The sequence below is a fragment of the Colossoma macropomum genome, unplaced genomic scaffold, assembly GCF_904425465.1.
Source record: "Colossoma macropomum unplaced genomic scaffold, Colossoma_macropomum, whole genome shotgun sequence".
In the NCBI taxonomy this organism is placed as follows: domain Eukaryota; kingdom Metazoa; phylum Chordata; class Actinopteri; order Characiformes; family Serrasalmidae; genus Colossoma; species Colossoma macropomum.
The window spans coordinates 40,739,308-40,756,493 of NW_023494803.1; the positions used below are offsets into that span (position 1 = coordinate 40,739,308).

Below are 17,186 nucleotides of genomic sequence, written 5' to 3' on the forward strand. Positions count from 1 at the left end.
ACTCTATTAGACACTCCTACCTTGTCAGTCCACCTTGTAGATGTAAAGTCAGAGACGATAGCTCATCTGCTGCTGCACAGTTTGTGTTGGTCATCCTCTAGTCCTTCATCAGTGGTCACAGGACGCTGCCCACAGGACGCTGTTGGCTGGATATTTTTGGTTGGTGGACTATTCTCAGTCCAGCAGTGACACTGAGGTGTTTAAAAACTCCAGCAGCACTGCTGTGTCTGATCCACTCAGACCAGCACAACACACACTAACACACCACCACCACATCAGTGTTACTGCAGTGCTGAGAATGATCAACCACCCAAATAGTACCTGCTCTGTGAGGGTCCATGGGGGTCCTGACCACTGAAGAACAGGGTAAAAGAGGGGCTAACAAAGTATGCAGAGAAACAGATGGACTACAGTCTGTAACTGTAGAACTACAAAGTGCACCTATATAGTAAGTGGAGCTGATAAAATGGACAATGAGCGGAGAAACAAGGAGGTGGTCATAATGTTATGCCTGATGTCTAAATACTTCTTGGCCTGGATGAACATTTCTAGGGGAGAAGAATCTTTAATTGGTTTAAAATTCCTTAGGGAACCAAAAGTTGATCTTCTGTGACGTTGTTCTAGAGAACTTTTTTTTGGCCCCTGGAGTGCAGATGCTGAGATACGAGTGTTCATATTTATCTGATCAAATTATTTCAATCTCATGTTAAGAATCATAGCAGGGATCAATTTCAGCACATTTTTATATCTCCTCGTTATAAGGAATAGTTTGGCATAACATAAAATATATATGATATTTGCCTTCTTACCGCAGACGATCAGCCGAGACCTGTTTGGCGTCTGAAATTTGCTCTTTTAGTTTTAGCACTGGGGCTACGAGGCTAATGTAGCCAACAGGTAAAGCTTATGCCCCACCAATTAGCACTGTGCTTAGCAAGTACAGACAAAATTCGAGCCTGAAGACGGCTGCCGCTATTTTTAGCCATGATAACGTCTGTACTTTAGGCCTTGTTGATAGATAACAGTGTCATACAGAGCCAGAAACCACATAATAAAGTCTATTAGAGATTAGCGATGGTGAGTCAATTCCAAATGAATTGATTCTTCAGCACGTCTGGGAGTCGGGGTCGACTCTTGGCCAATGACTTTGAGATTCAATGTGCTTGGAGTCGACTCTTTGACTCATTTGTGTCGTGTTTTTTCATTATAATTGGCTCAAGGGAAATGTTGACGAAGGTGTGTGTAAAGTCTGCGTTTGAGTGGCGAGTTTGTTGAACGACCAGCTTTAAATAATGCTAACGCTGATTAACAGCCACTGTAAGCACAAACTCTGCTCACAAGAACATTTTTCAATATGTCCTGCACTTCGATCTCATGTTAAGAATAAATATCAGGGATCAATTTCAGTGCATTTTCTTATCTCCTCGTTATAAGGAATAGTTTAGCTGAGACATGTTTGGCGTCTGAGGTTTGCTTCTTTAGTTTTAGCACTGGAGCTACGAGGCTAATGTAGCCAAGAGATAATGGAAGCTTATACCCCAACCAATTAGCACTGTGACAAAAGTGCAGACAAAATTCGAGCCTGAAGACGGCTGCTGCTATTTTTAGCCATGATAACGTCTGTACTTTAGTCCATGTTTATGGATAATGTGTGTCAGAAGCCACATAATAAAGTCTATTAGAGATTAGTGATAGCGAGTTGATTCCAAATTAATTGATTTTTCAACACGTCTGGGAGTCGGGGTCGACTCTTGGCCAATGACTCTGAGATAAGACTTGCTTGGAATCGACTCTTTGAATCTGTCATGTTTTTTCATCATAATTGGTTTGAGGGACGTGTTGACGGAGTCGTGTGTAAAGTCTGCATTTGAGTGGCAAATTTGTTAAATGACCAACTTTAAATAATGTCGTAGCCATGTTTTTCTCTTGAACCTCTCTGGATTGAAGGAGCAGTTTTTGTCCTTTCCAGACGAAATGGTGTTGAAATCTTCTGGCTGGTGTTTACATTACATTTAATCTCTCATTTCTGCTCTAATGGCTGGAACCAGATTTAACTTTTATAAGTTGTTGACTCGACTCATTATGTTACCTTGCTGTTATGAATGGCTACCACAAACAAAGCAGAACCTAAACAAGCAAATTCTGGCATAGAACATGTCTTGGATGATTGACTACATTTGGGATAAGGGAGGGAGGACTGTGTAAATTTGATTTCTGGAAAAAACTATTGAGAATCTGTTACCAGGTCTGCTGTGTACAGTACAGTGACCCTAGCCTGACCCCTGTGACCTGTGTGATAAGGCAGGGTCATGGAGAGGAGCACACTCTGTCTGTATTTAACTTTTCTCCCAAAAACACAGGAACGGTAATCTGATCTGCTCTTGGACAAAAAGGCTCTCATCAGCGCTTCCACACGCTGCCGGGAATTCTGGAAAATGAGGGGATATAAAGTTTGAATGCTCAGAGCGGACCACTTTCTGTGAAAGCCGACTCGGATAATGAACAGACAGCGAAAGCAGACAGATTCACTTAAACATAAACTACATCAAAGTAATAGAGAGCATTCTGAGGGTCAGTTTTCCTTATAAGTCTCAGTGATGACAGAAATGTCTTACTGGCCACTTTATCAGAAACCCCTCCCTTGTGGCTCCACCTTGCTGGTGTACAGTTAGAGACTGTAGATTATCGTTTGATTCACAGTTTGTGTTAGTCACCCTCTAGTCCTTCATCAGTGGTCAGTTTCTGACCGCAGAGACGCCCTTGGAAGCACAATTTATGTGTTTCTAAAAAGTGGCCAGTGAGTGGAAGCACAAGGTGGGTGTTTCTAATAAAGTGGCCAGTGAGTGGAAGCACAAGCTTGGTGTTTCTAATAAAGTGGCCAGTGAGTGGAAGCACAAGGTAGGTGTTTCTAATAAAGTGGCCATTGAGTGGAAGCACAAGCTTGGTGTTTCTAATAAAGTGGCCAGTGAGTGGAACCACAAGGTAGGTGTTTCTAATAAAGTGGCCAGTAAGTGGAAGTACAAGGTAGTTGTTTCTAATAAAGTGGCCAGTAAGTGGAAGTACAAGGTAGTTGTTTCTAATAAAGTGGCCAGTGAGTGGAAGCACAAGGTAGGTGTTTCTAATAAAGTGGCCAGTGAGTGGAAGCACAAGGTAGGTGTTTCTAATAAAGTGGCCAGTGAGTGGAAGCACAAGGTAGGTGTTTCTAATAAAGTGGCCAGTGAGGGGAAGTACAAGCTAGGTGTTTCTAATAAAGTGGCCAGTGAGTGGAAGCACAAGGTAGGTGTTTCTAATAAAGTGGCCAGTGAGTGGAAGCACAAGGTAGGTGTTTCTAATAAAGTGGCCAGTGAGGGGAAGTACAAGGTAGTTGTTTCTAATAAAGTGGCCAGTGAGTGGAAGCACAAGGTAGGTGTTTCTAATAAAGTGGCCAGTGAGTGAAAGCACAAGGTAGGTGTTTTTAATAAAGTGGCCAGTGAATATAAATATCACCCTTATACAGGAGAGTAAACAGGATGTTTACATCAGCCTATGTTATGGAGGATGTGACTAATAATACGATCAGCATGGACAAAATTGCAGCGTCATAAAAGTAAGGCAGATTTTAATGATAAGCTACATAGTATCAGTTCCTTTTCCGCCTTTTTGATTGGGCGGTATGTGTTTCCAATGAAGAGGACAGTTTATGTTCAGTCATTCTTTTTTAACAGATACTGTGACTATTTTATCTCTCATGCCTTGTGAACGGTCTGAACTGAACTGGCTGCTGTGGGTGGTGCTTAATCTGACCCTCCTATTGGAATCAGTGAGTGGGAGTGGGTGGGGCAGGTGGAGGGGGGTGCAGAGCGACCGGGAACATCTGTGTGTGTGCAGTGTGTGCGTGCAGTGTGTGTGTGTGACTCAGCTGAGTGAAGAAGCAGCTCCGTGTGGATTTTGTATTGTAACCTGTTTCAGAGCTCCTGATTTGATCATTGGGCCCTCAGCGCCTTTTTGGAGATCACGGTGTTTCCACACTGCGAGGGCAGTTTCGCTGTGATTCAGCGGATTTGAGCTGCTGTATGGATTGATTTGGGATCTTGGAGGTTAGGACATGTAGAAATGCTGCGGGTGATCATCTGGACCTCAAACCCCAACAGTTAGGGCTCATTGACTTCAGCTGGGCTTTTCTAAACGTTTGCAGACGAGCCGAGAGGTAAGAATGCTGCGTTTATATTTACGTTGCGTTTGTTTAGAGTGAATATGTGGAGGTATTTGTGGTTGAAGGACGTTTATTTGGTTGTGGTGATGGTATTTGTGGTGATCTGAGCGTGCTCGAAGGCTGAATTACTGGGTTAACAGTTTAAAAGCTAACTATGAAGTTTGGTTCTCTTAGTTTTGTGAAGAAAATTCTCTAAGTGCACTTTACTAACTTTACTCTTACCTTTTTCAGTTTAAATGTTTCTGAGCCAGTTAAACTGCAGTCCTGCCTACACAGAAGACAATATCAATTACCAGAACTTTAACAGTGACAGACACTTTAAAATCCTGTTTAAAGTATTTAGACTGAAACGTTTGTGATGCTAACCTCATCTCTCCCAAAGCTGACCAGTGACCAAACTGACTGACTGACTTTACATTTACGACCATTACAGTATTCGTTCTTTGTTTATCAGATCAACTTATCCAGAGCAACTTTAGACGCCTGTGGCTTACAAGTGAAAGTCAAACTGATACCTAGAATCTGAATCTGTTTATCATCTAAAAGATAAAAGCATTGTCAGAGTTTGATCTCGTTAAAAATCATTGTTGTCTCCATTTTTACAATAATTATATTTTGAAAACTCTGACTACCTTTTACATTGTGTGAACATTTCAGGTTGAATGTTAAGAAGTTGCTGTTTCAGAGATGCAGTGTTTTGTCGTGATTATATATAAATATAGATATTAAGGACAGTTTAAATAATTAGGCAAATGTTGACAAATAGGACAGTTTTAATAGAGTAGACAAAAATGTTTAGGATATAGACTAAACTGTAGGGGTTTAAGACAGTCTAAAACATGTAAATTGATGTTTAGGGCAGCTTAAATGACACAGACTGAAATGTAGATTGTTAAGATGGTTTAAATGATGTAGACAGAAATGAGACATTTAGATGGTTTAAATGACTCAAATATTGATGTTTAAGAAAGTTTCAATGGTGTAGACAGACATTTAGCATGGTGTGAATGATGTAGACTGAAACGTAGCTGTTTAGGATGTAGATTGAATTGTAGACATTTGGGACAATTTAAATGATATTTAGACAAATTTAGATGGTTTAAATGACACAATGTAGTTGTTTGGCATGGTTTAAAAAGTGTAGACAGAAATAGATATTTAGCATGATTTAGATGTAGACTGAAATGTTGATAGTTGGAATGACGTAAATAACGTAGACTGAAATGTAGACATTTAAGATGTTTTGATAACAGACTGAAATGTAGATGTTTGTGATTTTTTTATTGTAGATTGAAATGTAGATGTTTGACAGTTTAAGTGGTGTAGACTGAAATGTAGACATTTAGAATGTTTTAATAACAGACTGAGATATAGATGTTTGACGATTTTAATGATGTAGACTGAAATGTAGATGTTTAGGACTGTCTTAAAGATGTAGACTGAAATGTAGACATTTAGGATGTTTTAATAACAGACTGAAATATAGATGTTTGACGATTTTAATGATGTAGACTAAAATGTAGATGTTTAGGACTGTTTTAAAGATGTAGACTGAAATGTAGACATTTAGGATGTTTTAATAACAGACTGAAATATAGATGTTTGACGATTTTAATGATGTAGACTAAAATGTAGATGTTTAGGACTGTTTTAAAGATGTAGACTGAAGTGTAGACATTTAGACGGTTTAAATGACAGACTGAAAAAGACATTTAAGAAAGTTTAAATAATGTAGACAAAAATATAGTTTAAGTTTGTGATGTAGACTGAAATGTAGATATTTAGAACAATTTTAATGATGCAGACTGAAATGTAGACATTTAGGGTGTTTTATTAACAGACTGAAATGTAGATGTTTAAGACGGTTTTCATCACGTAGACTGAAATGTAGACATTTAAAGTGATTAAAATGGTGTAGACAGAAATGTTGACATTTGGGACAGTTTAATGATGTAGACTGAAGGGAGATGTTTAGGCGGTTTAAATGACCGAGTGAAATGAAGATATTTAAGAAAGTTTAAATAATGTAGACAGAAATATAGTTTAAGTTTGTGATGTAGACTTAGGTAGACATTTAGGATATTTTAATGATGTAGACTGAAGTGTAGACATTTAGGATGTTTTAATAACAGACTGAAATATAGATGTTTGACGATTTTAATGATGTAGACTAAAATGTAGATGTTTAGGACTGTTTTAAAGATGTAGATTGAAGTGTAGACGTTTAGGCGGTTTAAATGACAGACTGAAATAAAGACATTTAAGAAAGTTTAAATAATGTAGACAAAAATATATATAGTATAGTTTAAGTTTGTGATGTAGACTGAAATGTAGATATTTAGAACAGTTTTAATAACATAGACTGAAATGTAGATGTTTAGGGACAGTTTTAATGATGTAGACTGAAACGTAGATGTTTGACGATTTAATGATGTAGGCTGAAACATAGATGTTTGACGATTTTAGTGATGTAGACTGAAACGTAGATGTTTGACAATTTTAATGATGTAGACTGAAACGTAGATGTTTGACAGTTTTAATGATGTAGACCGAAACGTAGATGTTTGACGATTTTAATGATGTAGACCGAAACGTAGATGTTTGACGATTTTAATGATGTAGACCGAAACGTAGATGTTTGACGATTTTAATGATGTAGACCGAAACATAGATGTTTGACGATTTTAATGATGTGGACTGAAATGTAGATGTTTAAGACAGTACAGCTTTTTCCTCCCCACGTAACTACCGAAGAGAGATTTTACCTACTGTATATATCTTGTGATGCTTGTCTGGTCAGTGATATGCTGATTGAGGTTGTTCTGCGCTGCCACAGACGTATCTCAGTCTGTAAATGAGACATTTTGTTTATAAAGCACTTGTAAAACAATGATTGCTGAGCAAAATGCAGTATAAAGTGCTAAATGTGCCAAACATTTCTGCACCATAACTGACCTGCTGTCTGCTGCTCTTAGGCCAGTGTGCACTCCTGTGAATCTTTGGCATCTGAGAAAATGAAAGCTGTTCAGCTGAGCAGTCAGGATTGGTTAAAAAAACACTAACATCAGAATGAATACAAATAACACGTAAACAATTCATTTTGATTGTCTTGCTTTGAGCATGTCAGCAAAACTACTCCCAGAGCTCTCCTTGGAGGAAGGTTCTATTTACAGTTACCATCCAATGCGATCTAATCAATCCTCCATTAAATTAAATCAGATGTGGGGCTGATGGGACTGAACATGTCCATACAGTGGCTGGAGTGAAGTAGATTTGAGGAAGCAGTGGGGAAATGAAAACAATCTTGAATATCGCTGTTGTCGGAAGAAAACCTCGTATCTCTATTTTTGACTTTTTCCAGATTTTGACATAATTTGAAAATACCTGTTGTCCTTTACACTGTATGCAAATTTCATGATGAATGGACTAAAAGAAACGACCCAGAATGACTTGGAAAAAATTCTGGTTCCATTGACTTACATTAAAAGTAAAGTATGTTTTTTCCTTCTGTAAAATGACCATTTTGGAGATACGAGGTTTTCGTCCGACGTCAGCGATATAATCATGCCTTTTGTGTTTAATCTCTGCAGGTATTGTAGTAATACTCTTATTTCATTATTAAGTTGTGGTTAGACATAAAAAGGGTTAAAATCTTGAACCACCAATCCAGTCAGGATTGTTTTCTCTGTGGTATCTAGGTAGATACAGCCAAGCTGCTCTCCCATTGGTTAGGACTTCAGGAGCAGGACTGAAGGCCTTACACATTAGATTAACTACCAACATAATTAGGAAGTGCCAGAGAAATCAACCAATCACATGTTGATTTACAGATGTACTGTGAACTGTGAGCTTCAGTGTGTCACAGAAAGTCTCGGCGCTCTTTCCGCAGATGAAAGGGCACTGAGCTTTAGTCCCGTTTGCCCTTTGGCCCCGGCTGAAGTGACTGAGTGAAAAAGGCACTCCTGTAAACACAGCCAGCAGAACTCAGACTGCTGTATGAATGGAATGAAACTGGAGTACATTTCAGGCCTGGGTGTGACTGACGGACACACCTTCACATCTTATACATATATCTGTCTCTCTCTCCTCCTCTCTCTCTGATTAGGGTGGATTTTAGTTTATTTTGTCTTACTGAACATGTGACAGTCAGTGTACGGCTGGTCTTTGTCTTTCTCTACTTCCACACGTACATTTACAGAACTGTGCAAAAGTCTGAGAGCACCTGTCATTAAGTACAGGTTGTCTGAGGAGATATAAGATTAGATATAAGATAATCCACTTGTATAAGGAAGGAAAAAGCCAAAGTGAAAGTGGGGAGTTTCCAAAAAAATAATTAAAAGATACAGAGAAAATGGGACTCCTAGCAACCACCTGGAAGACCTGGTAGAACATCAAAACTAAATGTGTTTGGCTTGGAAATACTTGGTATCGGGATAAGCGGAAAATGCTAAACCAACTTCTAAGACTGAACTTTGGAGGTGGGGAAAAATATCCCTGCAGATTTCTTTGAAAAACTAAAAGTGAGTCTCCAGAAGAAGTGGACACCCTCAATACGAGTAAAATACTATTAAAATCTGTTTGTGTATGTGTGTGTGTGTGTGTGTGTGTGTGTGTGTGTGTACACCAATCAGACAACATTATTTCTACGCTCATTGTCCATTTTATCAGCTCCACTTACTATATAGGTGCACTTTGTAGTTCTACAGTTACAGACTGTAGTCCATCTGTTTCTCTGATACTTTGTTAGCCCCCTTCTACCCTGTTCTTCAGTGGTCAGGACCCCCATGGACCCTCACAGAGCAGGTACTATTTGGGTGGTGGATCATTCTCAGCACTGCAGTAACACTGACGTGGTGGTGGTGCGTTAGTGTGTGTTGTGCTGGTCTGAGTGGATCAGACACAGCAGTGCTGCTGGAGTTTTTAAACACTGTGTCCACTCACTGTCCACTCTATTAGACACTCCTATCTTGTCAGTCCACCTTGTAGATGTAAAGTCAGAGATGATAGCTCATCTGCTGCTGCACAGTTTGAGCTGGTCATCCTCTAGTCCTTCATCAGTGGTCACAGGACACTGTTGGCTGGATATTTTTGGTTGGTGGACTGTTCTCAGTCCAGCAGTGACACTGAGGTGTTTAAAAACTCCAGCAGCACTGCTGTGTCTGATCCACTCCACACACCACCACCACGTCAGTGTTACTGCAGTGCTGAGAATGACCCACCACCCAAATCGTACCTGCTCTGTGAGGGTCCATGGGGGTCCTGACCACTGAAGAACAGGGTAAAAGGGGGCTAACAAAGTATCAGAGAAACAGATGGACTACAGTCTGTAACTGTAGAACTACAAAGTGCACCTATATAGTAAGTGGAGCTGATAAATGAGCGTAGAAACAAGGAGGTGCTCACAATGTTATGCCTGATCGGTGTGTGTATATAATATATCACTGCTGTCAGAACAAAACCTCGTATCTCCTTTTGTGTCATTTTCCATTTTGTAATTTTTCAGTTTTTGACATAATTTGAAAGCACCCTTTGCTCTTTACATTGTGTGTAAATTTCATGATGAATGGACCAACAGAAATTACCCAAAATTACTTGGAAAAAAGTCTGGTTCCATTGACTTTCATTAAAAGTAAAGTAGGTTTTTTCCTTCTCCTTTAAAGATAACATTTCGGAGATAAGAGTTTTTGTTCCGACAACAGCTATTGTGTATAGTACATTCTGAAGAATACAATCAATCTCTCTCTATCTCTTTATCTCTTTTTCACGTGTAGGCTATGTTAGGAATACCAGCGCTCTACAAAGAAGTTAAATCTCTGTATCTCTGTCTCTCCCTCACGTACATATATCTGTGTTATGCCGGATGTTAGGACACATTGAAGTTGTAATTTTAGTGTGATTTTGACTATAAACGTATCTGTTGTTAAAGGGGAGCTCCACTGATTTTTCGATAATTGGACATAATTCAGTGTTTGAGATGTAAACAGAGTGATTCAGAGTGGTTTGGTGTGAAATGGTTCACATGTCTTTACAGTGGTGGTGATAGGAACCAGGGGTCGCCATGACTACAACACAAATATAGGCATTTTATTTACTTACCAAAAGCACCAGTGAACCTATACATCTCTTCTGAGTTTAATATGGTGGGAAAATAGTGAGAAATCTGAAATAATACGTTTTCTTTGGGGACTATTTTGCCTCACGACGCCCTGCATATTATGTATCCCTCCACCATGAATGGATTTTAAGGCCGAAATCTTCTCAAAACTATCATAAAACAGTGTCTCAGACATCAGGCAGTGAATTCATAACCATTTCATGTAGTAACTTTCTGTGAGGGAGCTTTTAGAGGTGGACGTCTGGTTCCTATCACCACCACTGTGAACAGTTCTGACTTGGTAAGTTTCTCTAGAACTGAGCGTTTCACACCAAACCACACGGTTTATAATGATGACTATATTCTGAACAGACAGCTGAAATTAGCAGTCTTGCTGTAGTTCCTCTCCTACTACAATCTTTCTCCATTAAGGAGTGAAAATATGCGTTTTACTACCTCAGTGCTAATAGTCAACTAAAACTCCTGCTGAAATGATGCTGCATCAAAGTAAGTTTGATAATAAACTTCAACACTGTTGCATGTAGCGACATTCATAATTCAACTAGCTTAGACCCAGAGTTCAAAACATGGGCATTACGCTGACTACAGAATGATGACCCAAGTGTTCTTTGGCTTGAAAATAGCCTGAGAATATTATTTTGACCAAAAATCGCTCACATAATTTAAAAAATGTTATTGTAATTAATTTTATGTAGTGCTTCAATGTAGGAAAAATGATTAGAGCGTCGTTTTGAGCACAAAATGTGTGTGTGTGTGTGTGTGTGTATATATGTGTGTGTATATATATATATATATATATATATATATATATATATATATATGTGTGTGTGTGTGTGTGTGTGTGTGTGTGTGTGTGTGTGTGTGTGTGTGTATATATATATATATATACGTGTTAGACTGATAGCTGCTGGTCCACCCAGTGTTTATTTTGGAGAAACCCATCACTGCGGTCTGCAGTCTCTAAGTCATCCCGCAGGATTAGCACGTGTAATGCAGACCAGTGGGCCGGAAATGTGCCTGGTAACGGGGGACGTGTCTGCGTGTGAACTGTTATGATAAACATGTGAACAGGTCGTGTGGTGGACGGCATTCCAGCGTGATCTTTCCGTCTTTCTGGTTTAATGAGGGGCTCCCTGAGGGAACGACCCTTGAACTCTTCATGTAGCCCGAGGCTGAAAGGCTGTGCCACCGAGCAGCATTCTGCCAACTCTGACCTTCAGCATGTGCTCCTGTACGTGTCCAACACAATCAGTAGTTCAATTTTTATTCAGTTTGTAGTCAGTTTATAACGTTTGTGTGACTTTTGTGTATCAAAAATAGTCATAATTAATTTTTTCATGGTCTTTTTCCAACTTCTCGTCATATCTTAGACTGAAACAGGCTGTTTTTTGCAGCTTAGAAATGCATAGATCTGTAAACTTTAACTTTATATAGAGTATCACCCTCTTTTATTCCCAAAAAGCAAGGAAAATTAAATATTTCCATTGTGTAAGTCGTAACATCAGCCACTAGTGTACAGAGCACAACTGCGACGTTATCACTCGCGACTGCCATGTTAAGAAAAAGAAAACAAAGACATTCAGAGCGCCGTATAATCCCAGCCTTACATCTTTATTTCTGATGTTGATGTTTTGTGTTCAGTGGTGTACAGCATGTAGTAAGCTATCCAAAGTTAGCCCAAGGCAAAGATATAGCTGTATTTTTAATATTAAAGTATTAACCATCATTAAAGCAAGCATGCAATAATTAATGAAAAAGAAATGAATAATTAATAGTGATTACTCGGTAATAAGTCTTAATATTAGAAATTGTATAAAAGCCTGCAGTTCAGGGGGCTAAACCGATTGGTGCATAAATTAGGGGAGAGCACAGTTCAGTGCTGGGTGAAATGTATGTGATCTTTGTCTGTGAATTTTCAGCTGCTTCTCCAGATTAACGCTGGAGACTGTTTATGTGCTGCAAAAGGTGTCTTTCTTCATCATTGCTGAGTTCTGAGTATCCTGGGGTTTCAGCCAGTGATTTTTCTGTTGTGGCCGCCATATTTAGGACTGAATTTCCTGGCTTCGCTGCTCCGCACGAACAAAACTAAAGGTGAAAGATTACTGATCTTACTTTGGAAGAGAAAAAACGTGACCTCGACAAAGTCGATAAAATAGTCTGTGATCCTTATACAGTTTCCCCCTGAACTCCTGGTCCCACTTAAACTGGCAGAAAAGCTACCAACATTTATATTGATCTCATACTCAGCCCCTCTCCCTATTCTGGAGGGTCTCTCACAGCATTTAAAAGCACAGAAGCCCACCGGCTCCTCACGTCAGGGTGGGTAAAGGATCCCATGGTGTTCATAAAGAGGAGAGAACACTCCGTCATCATAGGAGGGTAACGACAGCAGCTAATTAACACAGATGTGATCAATGCTGGCCTTTAGATAACTTTAGCTGATGTTAACAGCCGAGAGATAAACAGTCGCCCCCTAACGGAGCTGCAGACCGCCGGTATAACTTCACTCTCTGTTTCTGATTTAAATGACGTTTAAATGGAGAAACATGAGCGTTAAATATCAGACTGAATGTCGTGGGTCTGAAAACGACGTCGTGTTTCGACAGACGTGATTCTGTAAGTTTGCTAGTGCAGTTAGTTCAGAGTTCAGCTCCAGTCCTGAAACCCCTGCACTGCATAACTGTGGTTTCCTGGTTGAAATACCTGATATTATTAGCTAATTAATCCCTTCCTGAGCTGAACGAGGTGTGAACAGCAGAGAGAGACACTAAACTGTACAGTGCAGCGGCTCCAAACCTGGAGTGAAAACACTGAATTAAAGGTCTGTGTGTCTCTCGTCTCTCTGCTTCTGCCGCGTCTTGCAGGTGAATCATTCACAAAGCACAGCTAATTGAAGGCATTGCGTTAGCACAGTCACTCCCTGATCCGGCCCTCAAAATGGCAGCAGCTATACAGTGTGACGAATCGCGTGTTCAGTTTGTTCAGACATAAAGGAGCGGCTGGTCTTTTTGGGGTTAGCCTTAACCTAACGTGGACACCAGAATGACCGCCGTGCTTCTGTTTCCTCTCAGCTCGGTCAGCTGCGTCAGGCGATGCCGCTGTCTCTGGGCCTTGTCTGCAAAACAAGCCGTGGAGCAGCTAGTGTCAGTGTGAATTTTCCAAATTCCAACAATGCGTGATGGTCGCCTGTGTGTGTGTGTGTGTGTGTGTGTGTGTGTGTGTGTGTTTGATGGAGGGGGCGAGTGTCTGGGATGCACGTATGAGGCCAATGACGTGAGAAATGCCTTCTTGTTTGAAATTCCTGTCCCACCTTAAATGGTGCAGTTACGCTCAGCAGCCTGCAGAGGTACCAGGATGTAACTGCTGCTCCATTTAAGGTGGAACAGAAAATCCAGACTTAAAGCTGCCCAATAAGAAGCCAACTTCAGCCTTGTTGAAACTGACATGAAACGACATTTAGCTCTATTTTTGCCGAGGTCTGGTGTTAGAAAGCAATATTCACTGATTGTTGGTCAGATTTGTTTTTACTATTTTGCGCAATAAAAAATATTTCAGGTTTCTTTGTTAAATATGAAGGGACTTCCCAGAATATAAAGCCACTGGTTACTGACAAAAATATGTTTTCTTAAACATCTAAAATGTCTTTATTTTAGAATATAACTATATAATGTGACACAGACAGAAACCGTCTGAAATTTTAATTACACTGTGATGTAAATTTTTGGCCATGCTGCCAAAAATTCAAACAACATAGGACTGTTTTGGATTATCTAATCTGACTTTTTAGTGCCTGCTACAACTCGCCCCTCCTTCTGGTACAGTTAGTCCTGTCTATGCTGTTAGATGCAACATTTGCGCACCACTTTTGGCTGAAACTGTAGCAGAGATGTGGAAGTTACTTGAGTTAAAAATGAATCCTGCTGAAATAATATTAAAATTATTAAGCAAAAAACAAAAGATGTCGTGCCAGCTCTCTCCTACACTCTCAGAAATAAAGATACTAAACTGTCACTGGTCAGTTCCCCTCTCGTCACTGGGGTGGAACCCTCAAGGGTCCATCTCAGTACCTTTAGTCAGGGAACATAACTGAACCATAATCCACTGAAATGATATGTTCTAAGCTGTACTGACTCCACACACCCCGTCTCGTCTCCAGGCTTTTATTTTACTGTTCTGTTTAAAACATTCGGTTATGAAAAGGTACAAATACGAACTTTTCACCTGGAAAAACTGATTTAAGGTTCACAATCAGACCTTAAAACCACTGTTGGAGCTTTGAGGGAACATTTACACTGTTTGTACCTTGATAATCGAAAAATGTTCCTGAACAGAGCCTTTATTTCAGACAGCGTACAGAGAGATGTCAGCATTAAGCCTGTCACGATCATGAAAATTTATCTGATAAATAATTGCTTTATAAATAATTGTGATTTTCAGTTTAATTTCCTTTTTTTTCATAGCATTCAGCTATTAAAGTACAAGCCTAAAGTTTAGATTAGCTGTCTTGCTTTGCAGTTTCGGACACTTAGTAGCTCTCAAACGAAGTCACAAACAGCTCAAGCTCAAATAAACAAACATTACTTGCTGCTCTTCCCTAAAAGTGTTATTAACTGACACCAATTAAACAAACATTACTGAGCCCTGATCTCTAAAGGTGTTAAAGCCCCAGTCAGAGGTTTCGCTTTTGTAAGACCCATGTTGTGTCTCAGATGTTTTCTGCTTTCTTTTATTTACATGCATTTGCCTGAAGCCAACTGAAAACAGTGAAATGAAAAAACTGTAGAAAATAATTGCAATTAGCTCAAATTATTTTGATCAGGCGATGATGTAATAATTGTGACAGGCCTAGTTAGTGTAGCCTTTAATAATCTTTCACTTAGGCCCAATCACGTTTCACCCCTCGCCCCTACCACTTAGCCCTAGCCCTCCGTTTTGCATGTTCACGTCTGGGGGTTGAGATAGAGGGGTAGGGTGAAGTGTTGGGGCTACATGACCCTCCAAAAGGAGGTTTTTCAGAGACTCCGAACAGAGTGATATGAGAAAAAAAGAAAAAACGGCAAGACGACTGAACAAGAGACCAAAGAAACCCACAAATGTGAGAATTTTCTCTCTTAAAAATTATAATAACCATAGTAATATGCTGATGTCTCGGTAGCTGGCTAGATAAATTTCTCGTTGCACCTTAATGGTGCTATTCGAACAAGAAGCTGGTGAATATCTGACTTCAGCTTCATATCACTGAAGAATTAGAGGTGGGTGATAATAAATAATTGCCCCCCTCTTTGAAGGCATATGATGCCCTAAATGTAACTAAAGCCCAGCAGTGAGGAGCTGAACTTTACCCTCCTCTGCTGTCACTGCAGACTGGCAGGGTCGCCTACAGAGCAGCGCTGGTAGCTGTTAATGAAGTGATGCTCTTTTTATTTGAGGGTCCCATTTCAGAGGGAAGATCTCAACCACTACCCTGTAACTCAGTTCCAATGGGCAACACTCGAAAACAAGGGATGGGGTAAAAATAAGAATAATTGGGCCTTACTCTGTTTACAACAAACTGAAAGATTGACTAACAATGCATTTAGTTTGTGTGATTAGTTTCAAAGGAGGGCTATTTTTAATTTGTATCTTGAATAAATTTCTGGTTTAACCTCATTTTTGAGCTAATCTGATTTTGGCGTTCGTCTGAGAGCTTCCTCAGTGTTCTTCACTCATCATTTCCTGTTGCATCCATTCACAAACACACAACACACTGATCAAATCTCATCATCCATTGCCCCGTGTGTCCAGTCACATGCCAGACTTCGTGTTGTTTCATTCGTTTGCAAACAGTCGATGCTTTGTGGCTGGCCATTAGCTGTATTGACCTGTTATTGACCAGTTTAGCATTATGTAACGACCTCAGCCATGTGCGCTTATTGAACTGTCTTACGTAAAGTCCAGTATGGAGGCATTTGTCCAGCACTGGAGCTGTTTTAGCTGGTTTATCGGACCTCCGTGTGCTGGATTAGCATGTCTGAGGCCAGCGATGGGGGTAGGGCGGGGGGCTTAGTGTTAGATCCACGTGGACACATCTGATATGGAACGATGGCCCTGATTTTTATATGCCCCAGTTTAATGACAGATTGAGGAACGTGGAATTTTGCCATATGCTGCTGTTTTCACTGCACTTACGCTTAATATAATATCAATGGGCAATAATAGCAGTTGATGCAGAGACAGTATCAGGATCCACCACCCAAATAGTACCTGCTCTGTGGGGGTCCATGGGGGTCCTGACCACTGAAGAACAGGGTAAAAGGGGGCTAACAAAGTATCAGAGAAACAGATGGACTACAGTCTGTAACTGTAGAACTACAAAGTGCACCTATATAGTAAGTGGAGCTGATAAAATGGACAATGAGCGTAGAAACAAGGAGGTGGTCATAATGTTATGCCTGATCGGTGTATATGTATGTGTGTGTGTGCTTTATTAAAAACACAAATATAGGTGTTCAGATTTGTAAAATTTTTATTGGTTCACCTTTTTCTAGATCATCTTTAATCAATTGGTCTTAAATAAAATAGTCATTATTTTACTGGGCCACTCATGTAGTCAGCAGTGACTGATATCATCACTGTCCAAAGAAAACCATGTATCTCCATTTTATGTTGATTTTTATTTTTCTACATCATTTCAACACCCCAGCTGTCCTTTACATTGTGTGAAAATTTAACGATGAACAGACCAATAGAAACACTCTAAAATCACTTAGAATAAAATCTCTTTACATTAACTTACATTGAAAGGTAAGAGCGTTTTTGCCTTCTCCTGTAAACGTACATTTTGGAGATACATGTTTTTCTTCGGACAGCGACAGTATGTACAATATCAGTGAAGAATCA

The 17,186-nt window shown here is 39.8% G+C and overlaps 1 protein-coding gene across 3 annotated transcripts in view; it reads left to right on the forward strand.

Annotated features, from left to right (window-relative positions):
• Window positions 1-17,186, forward strand: part of daam1a (dishevelled associated activator of morphogenesis 1a) — a 116,205-nt gene that overhangs the window by 17,162 nt on the left and 81,857 nt on the right. The window contains exon 1 of one of the 3 annotated variants that reach the window (XM_036594112.1): window positions 3,853-4,186. The exons of the other annotated variants lie outside the window; for them this stretch is intronic. The gene's annotated coding sequence lies outside the window, so the exon portion shown is untranslated. Of the gene's footprint in view, window positions 1-3,852; window positions 4,187-17,186 lie in introns of those variants that run through there. 3 annotated transcript variants of the gene reach the window in all.